The 7,469-nt window shown below is 39.7% G+C and overlaps 1 pseudogene; it reads left to right on the forward strand.

The window, feature by feature from the left end:
- Positions 1-265: 265 nt before the first annotated feature.
- On the forward strand, positions 266-743 carry LOC143641994 (immunoglobulin lambda variable 1-44 pseudogene; annotated as a pseudogene).
- Positions 744-7,469: the final 6,726 nt, after the last annotated feature.

The following is a 7,469-nucleotide window of genomic DNA, read 5'->3' on the forward strand; positions in this document are numbered from 1 at the left end:
CTGGAGGAACCTAATTTGCATGGACAGAACTTCCCCTTCTCAGAGTATAAAGAGGGCAAGGGAGACACTTGGGGGAACCTCTACTCAGGATTGGAAACAGGAGACAGAGCTCAGAATAATCTTCACCATGGCCTGGTCCTGTTTCCTCCTTACATTCTTTGTTCAGTGCTCAGGTGACATGATATGGAGGAGGAATAGGGTGTGGGAGTTCTCTGATGTGGGCTCTGATTCTAATTTTGTTTCTAAATAATAGAACACCCTCTGCATGTCTCCTCCACTTCTAGGGTCCTGGGCCCAGTCTGTGCTGACTCAGCAGCCCTCACTGTCTGGGACTCCAGGACAGAGTGTCACCCTCTCCTGCACTGGAAGCAGCAACAATATTGGTGACAATTTCGTGCACTGGTATCAGCAGCTCCCAGAAACAGCACCTAAACTCATCATCTATGATGATAATGATCGACCCTCAGGGGTCCCTGATCGCTTCTCTGGCTCCAGGTCTGGCAACTCTGCTTCACTGACCATCACTGGGCTCCAGCCTGAGGATGAGGCTGTCTATCACTGTCAGTCTTATGATGACAGCCTTGATGCTCCCACAGTGCTCCAGGCTCATGGGGAAGTAAGACAAGAACCCCTTTACCATCTGGCAGGAGGGCAAACACCCTGCAGCTTTGCTCAGGCCTGTTTTTTGACTTTTTCTTCTACCACTACTATAGGCCCAGCAGAATCTACTGGCATTTTTTTGAAGGAGAAGCCTCTTGTCCCCTGCCCTCAGAATCAGTCACATCAACATGTTTCTAAAAAAAATGTATTCATAAAAACAGAAATTTCTACTCCTCTTTAGTTTGAGCAGCTGAATAGGATGCTGTGGTCTCTTTGCACTGAGGTTCAGCTGATGGGGCAGACAGTGCAAGAAGACCCTAGTCTTCTCAGACTTGACACCTTATGGGGAATCCTGTGACTCCACACTCCATTTTCCCCATTTCCAGTAATTCTAGAGCTGTGTCTTCTTATCCTTAACCCTCATTGTACATGTGGGTGATTGTTGTTTTAGCTTAATTTTATATGTTTTCTAACATGAAATTGTGGCAGACAATAAAATTCATATAAGTAAAAACTTTGGCAGATTTTGAGACAGTTTCACACCTCTGGGAACATCAGGACAGTCAGGCCCAGGAATCTATCCACCAGCCCACAAACCTACTTTGCCCTTTGGGAATCCCTCCTCCATCTCTGCTCACAGAATCTCCCTGGAAACCACTGAATTTCTTTCTGTGAATATTGGTCAGGTTTTCTTTTATATTTAGAAGCACACAACAGACATTTCTTCTTGAATGACATCTTCCATTCTATAAATTCCTTTAGATATCCTTTCCCATTTTGTTGAATTTCCCTTGATTACGCTTGGGACACATCATGACATTTGTGGTCCCAGGATATTTCTGTGTTGATGCACACCTTTTTCTGACCACATGTGTTTTAAAATTTTATTTTATAACTCTGTAAATATAGAGAGGAATATATATCCAGCCTTCATTGTATTGATTGCATTATTGACCTCCTGATCTAAGAATTTTCCTCAAAAATTGATGGGAAACAATCAGAAATCCTATTCCTTTGTTATCTGTTCACTGTTCACTGGGCTCATCATCTCTTCATGGAGCCTATGGGCATGCCTATTCAGTTGTTCCTCTCCTCACTTTGGAGAACAGCTGTCCTAATTCAGGGCTTGTGATGGGACTGAGATAAAAGGCAAGAGGACTGACATGCATGAATCCCAGGGAGTTACTTGGAAGAAGAAGACCATTGGGAAGTCAAGGTTCCTACCTTGTATGCTTAGGCCAGAGTTTTGAGGGTTTATCTTACATTGTCAGGACCTCTGCAAGGACCTCTGCAACTTCAGCACATTTCCTGGAGCCAATCTGATGACAAGAATTCTCCTAAGAAAACTGTGGTTTCTCCATATGCTGAAAACAGCTGGCACATCAGAGAGACTCAGGACAGGGACAAGCAGTGAAGGTGTATATTTCCAGCTGTTTCCAAGACTGTGGCACATCCATGAAAAAGACACAAAAGCTATTTTCATCCATGTCCTGCCTCGGGAGCCTCCAAATCAGGTTTCTGAAGTTCAGTGAGTTAAATAAGAAATGAGTGCCTTTCATGTTTCCCTCTTAATCTCATGTAAGTTAGATTCTCAATGGTTATAACCAGTGTCTGGAAAATGCCCCATCTTACAAGGACACATGCTTTGAAATCTTAGAAGGATGGCAAAGATGACAAGAGCTTGACCTGAAACACTCCCTCTTAGATATTTTCAGGGAATAAAAGTGGATTCGGGTAGTTGCAGCTAAGAGACGAAATATATAAAAAATCCAGGAAGTCATAGTGCCACCATGTTTGCTATGTTTATATGATTTTGTTTACTTTAAAAGCTACAGAAGGGAATTCAAGGAACAGGCATGGGAGCCCAGATTGTTCCTTGCAGATTTAGGGCACAATAGTTAGATGTTTGAACATTCAAAAGAGATAGGAAGTTCTCACCATGAGGTTGGCAGGGTGTTACACAATTGACTGCATCTAGAGCTTGCTCTGTACAACAACTAGTTGGAGGAAGAAAGTCAAATGAGGAGCCCCCAAACCCCTGTGTCCTTAAGGGAAATATTAGAGAAAATAAGTATCCAGGAAAACTTGACTACTGGCCATGAGAACCACCAGAGGGTCCTTCTGTCAATGAAAAAGTAGATCTATTTGTTGTGAGCTGCTCTGGTGATCTAATGGTTAGGGTTCAGCTCTCTCACTGCCATGGCCCAAGTTAGATTTCTCATCAGTGATTTTTTTTTCCATCTGTGGTGATGCATGCCTATAATCCCAGATACTCAGAACCTTGAGGCAGTGGGAATAACAAGTTGAAGGCAAGCTTCAACAACTGAGGGACAACCAGTCTCAAAACAAACAAAATAAAACAAAAACAACAAAAATATTACAGAGAAGTTGTTCATCATAATACTCAACTTGGGACATTGAAGATGTTTCTGATCACCAATGGTTATGAACATTGCTTTCGTGAGCCACTTAAAATGTGTCCAGGAATTGGGTGGCTATAGGACTCTGTATCAGATGTGTGCACATATATTTCCAGGTCCTTTTTAGTGCCAGACATAATTCTTTGTCTCCTTGAAGGGTTTCTTGGCTCGGGGTTCACTTTGCCTGAGAAAGTAGAATCAGAGGAGGGCTTTGATACATCTGGACAATAGCATGATAAATTGAAGAGCTACTGACCTCCTTCTCCCCTGAATGTTTCTTTTTGCATGCTGACAAGAATTATCCCAATAAGTTATTGAGTTAGTAACAGAATGAAAATGAACACATTAAGAGAATTACCATTCATCACATACAGTGGAAAAAGGTGTGTGAGCAAGAATTTTGCCATGTTACTTCACATCACAGAGTTGCAATTGTGTTTATCCAGAATGACAAAAACTATCTGGCCCAACAACAAAGTAAAATTGCTAAGTCTATGCATCTCAATGCTAACAGATAATGTGGTTTCAGTGGGTGACTGAATTAGTATAAACTCCACTTGCTCCACAGCAGGTTGATTGGCAAGATTAATTAGTAGAGGCAGATGTAAGCAGACTACTGAAAAACTGCTCACCCTGATTATCCATGTGGGATACAGTGTCCTAACTTATGTGAGGCTCTTCTCAGACTGTCACCCACAGTAGAATCTGGTCTTAAGCATATTCTTCTCAATTAAAAGTGGATTCATTGGCAGAGTAGATTATATGTTAGGCCACAAAACAAGTCTTTAGAAATTGAAGAGAAGGGAGTTATTCTAATCTTATTCTAAGAGGCCAGTTGTTCTTTCCTGGAAGTTTCACTGACATTGATATATCTACTATAAACAATGTGTGTTATCATGCATACATCACTCTTAGTCAGGAATACCCCCAAAGCTGAGAGTGGTGGTTCACACCTGCAATTCCAGCAGCTTGGGATACTGAAGCTGTAGGATCACAAGTTCAAAGTCAGCCTCAGCAACACTGAAAGGTCATAATCAACTTAGCATGACTTTTTTCTCTAAAATAAAAAGGGGCTGGGGATGATGCTTAGTGAGTAAGACCCTCTGTGTTCCTGACACACAAAAAGCAAAACAGAAAAAAAACAGGAAAGCCCTTCCAAGCTTGGTGTATTTTTGAGTAGTGTAGCCATGTAGACCTGGTTGACCGCATGCATAACTGAATTTAGCTCAACTGAAGTAGTTTTAAAAAAAATGAAAATGGAAAGAAAAGAAAATTTAATTCTCTCACTTGGAGCATTTCCTCTTTTTTTCTTTTTAACCCTGTAGAATATATAACTAAACCATTTTCAACTTAAGCCTTCTCTACATCCAATGAGAATCTCAAAATCAATAACCCTATCAGCAAATTGTTCATGAAAAAAACCTTATTTACTCATTAAAAACATGCCTGAGTGAGGTTTCATCTTTATTATTTTTTCTTTTGATAACTTCCACTTATGAAAGAAAGAAGTGGATTGTTAAAGGGAGAAATATTGAATAGAGGAGTAGTTCCAGGAGAGGGAGAAAATGAGAGAATGGGCAGGTACTGTGGAATGACATCAAACAAATGATGTTATGTGTTAAGAGCAACATATCACAGTTAATTTCAATTTTATTTATTATTTTATTGCATCAATTAATTAAAACAGGAATGAGACCAGTTGAGTAGAGAAACATGTTTTGGGGAGGGCATAATGGAAATAAAAGGAAAATACTGGAGAAAGAAATTGATAAAATTATGTTTTCTATATGTATGACTATAGGTACAAGTTAATCCTATTATTATCTTGCAATCATAATAAACCATTCAAGCAGTATACAAAATAAATGTTATTATGAAGAAAACTTAGATAAAATCAAGATCATGCAATGATATCAACAAAGAAACAAAAACAGATAAATAAATATAAACAGGAATGATCATAGAAAACTCAAATAACAAATGTGAGATAGTCTTGAAAATACAATGGAAATGTCATACAAACAATTCAACACTTCTTTATCCAATGAGACCTTACAGCTTAGGACCAAAAGGTCTCCATGGGGCAATATGTATATTTGTAGAAAACTGGTAGAAACTCAATAGGTTCAGCTTTATTGGATCATGAAAATTTGCTCAGTGGACCATGCACAGTGCTAGAAAAGATGCTTCCTCCCATGTGGAAAATCCACAAAACACAGCCACTCTGGGTCTACCTCTGATCACATTAGTGTTCTGAGGACTGAGGACCATGATTTGAAGTTGATGTTAAAGCGTTTATATTTATATAATACATCAGAGAAGCATGCCTCCTTCAGCAGGGAATTCAGTAATAAATCATGTGCAATCAGGAAATCTGTTCTAAGATTTAGGGCTGGGAATCCTTCTAAAATGCATACCACAGGTTGGACATGTCTCCTTCTCCTTACTCAGTGTTTAGGATGATAAAGACTTTGGATTCCATCCATTGTAGCAACATTCTTTTGTACTTCCTCATTCTAGATGTTTTCTTGAGGTTTCAGGCTCACTTATGAGGTTGTGAGACTCAGGAACCCTCACTGACAACTTGGTATGGAGGGATAGTCACAGTTTTAGTCACCAATGATTACTTCTCATACTAGTTTCAGTAGAAGTCTATCCAAGTGCCCAGGGCCCTGATTTAAAACAAAAACAAAAGACACTTTTGGGTCTTCCTGGTTCTCAGGCTCCCTTGCTTTGGGTAAAGTAGCCTGATCTTCTCAGGTGTACATCCTGAGGATGTAACAGGTTCAATGTGTGATACATTACAGTGTTTCTCAGTGCAGTCAGACCCAGATGGAGAACAGAGATCTAAACTTGCACATGACTTAGGCTAGATAGAAATATGATCACAGTATATGGGAATCATAAGACTGGACACTGACCACTCTGGCAGCCAAATGATGAGTGTCCATAAAGACAGGTTTAGGAAAAGGGCTGGTTAGTTTCTGTTCCTATAGAAGTCCAAAATGGAGGACATCTCTCAATTGTTTGTGAGGAAATATTTCACAAAATATGCATTCAGTTATCTGAACTCCTTATATGCCAAAGCAAGCCTTAGCTCTCTTAGACTTATCACTTGGGGCCGAGACCTGAAGATACTAGTTAGTTAATAAACTGCAGAAATGATTAAGTAAAAGTGCACATAAAATTAACAGCCAGCATTAGCTGATAAAGTGTTTTCAGAATGATTTTATTCTTTCTCTTTGATTAAACAGGGGTACCAGAGTTCTCTCCTCAGCTTTTCTCTCTTGTTAGCATCCACATTCCTCATTAATGTCTGCCCTCACAGTGCTTGATCCCCATATTTAACACCAAGGTGACAGAGTGCCACTAGACAAGGTCACAGTCAACTCTTTCTAAATAGAGAAGTCTAAATATCTGACTCCTTAACAAATATTTCATTCTCTTATGGATGGAGAAAACATCTAATTGCTATATTTTCCACCATACTCAAGAATGATGGCACCTGCCTGGTTATTCAAATAAGAAATATCCAATTCCTAATATTTTCCACCATTCTCACCCTACAGGTCCTTGTGTTTAACACATTATGAAGATTCTGTCTTTGAACAGAGCTCTAATAAATCTTGCCATCCTGTTTTCCCTTCTTAGTGTTTCTGTATAGATTAATGAATTTCTTATGAAATCTTTTCAAACCTCCAGAAATGCAATATAATATGGACTAGGGTATATGTAATTTAAATATATAATTTATGTGCATACATAATTGCTAGATATTCAATCCAGGGCCTCCCACATGCTAAGCAAGGACTCTATCACTGTTCAATGATCCCAGCCACCCTAAATCAATTTTATAGATTCAACTCCAGGTTCAGTTCCTTAAAGAAGACCTCTTAATGTCCCAAATAGTGAGTTTCAATTGTTCAGGATTTGAATTTCGGTAGAGTTTAATCACTTTCCTATAATTTTGTTCTTTCCTCCCTATATTGCATAATTCTTAAATGACAACACTATGCTAATATTGATGAAATTGTACTTATGTGCAACTTATCACACAGGTATTTCAAGCAAAGCAATGTGTCCAGTGATGGTGGCAAATTTTGTGGCATTCAGCTGTGAGCACCCTAAAGATGGACCTGTGACAAGAAGATGTCAAAGAAGAGCTGTGGAAGGGCTTTCATGATGTTTCTCACAGCTGACTAAACCCCACTAGCCTTAGGTCTAGCAGAGGCTAAGCTGCCTCCTGTGCTCCCCACGGAGATCTTCACCCGGATGCTCTCAGGGGCTGGTGATGACTCCTGAGCAGCATCCTGTCCTAGATTTCCAATAGCTTCTCTATGACATTTCCAATGGTGAAACTCAGAATGGGCATCTCCCTCAGCATCCTTTTCTGTTAGATCCTAAGGCTCATGGATCAGAGATCAGATGTACTCAGAGAAAATGGGAAAG

This window comes from Callospermophilus lateralis, chromosome 1 (genome assembly GCF_048772815.1).
Source record: "Callospermophilus lateralis isolate mCalLat2 chromosome 1, mCalLat2.hap1, whole genome shotgun sequence".
NCBI classification, from domain to species: Eukaryota; Metazoa; Chordata; class Mammalia; order Rodentia; family Sciuridae; genus Callospermophilus; species Callospermophilus lateralis.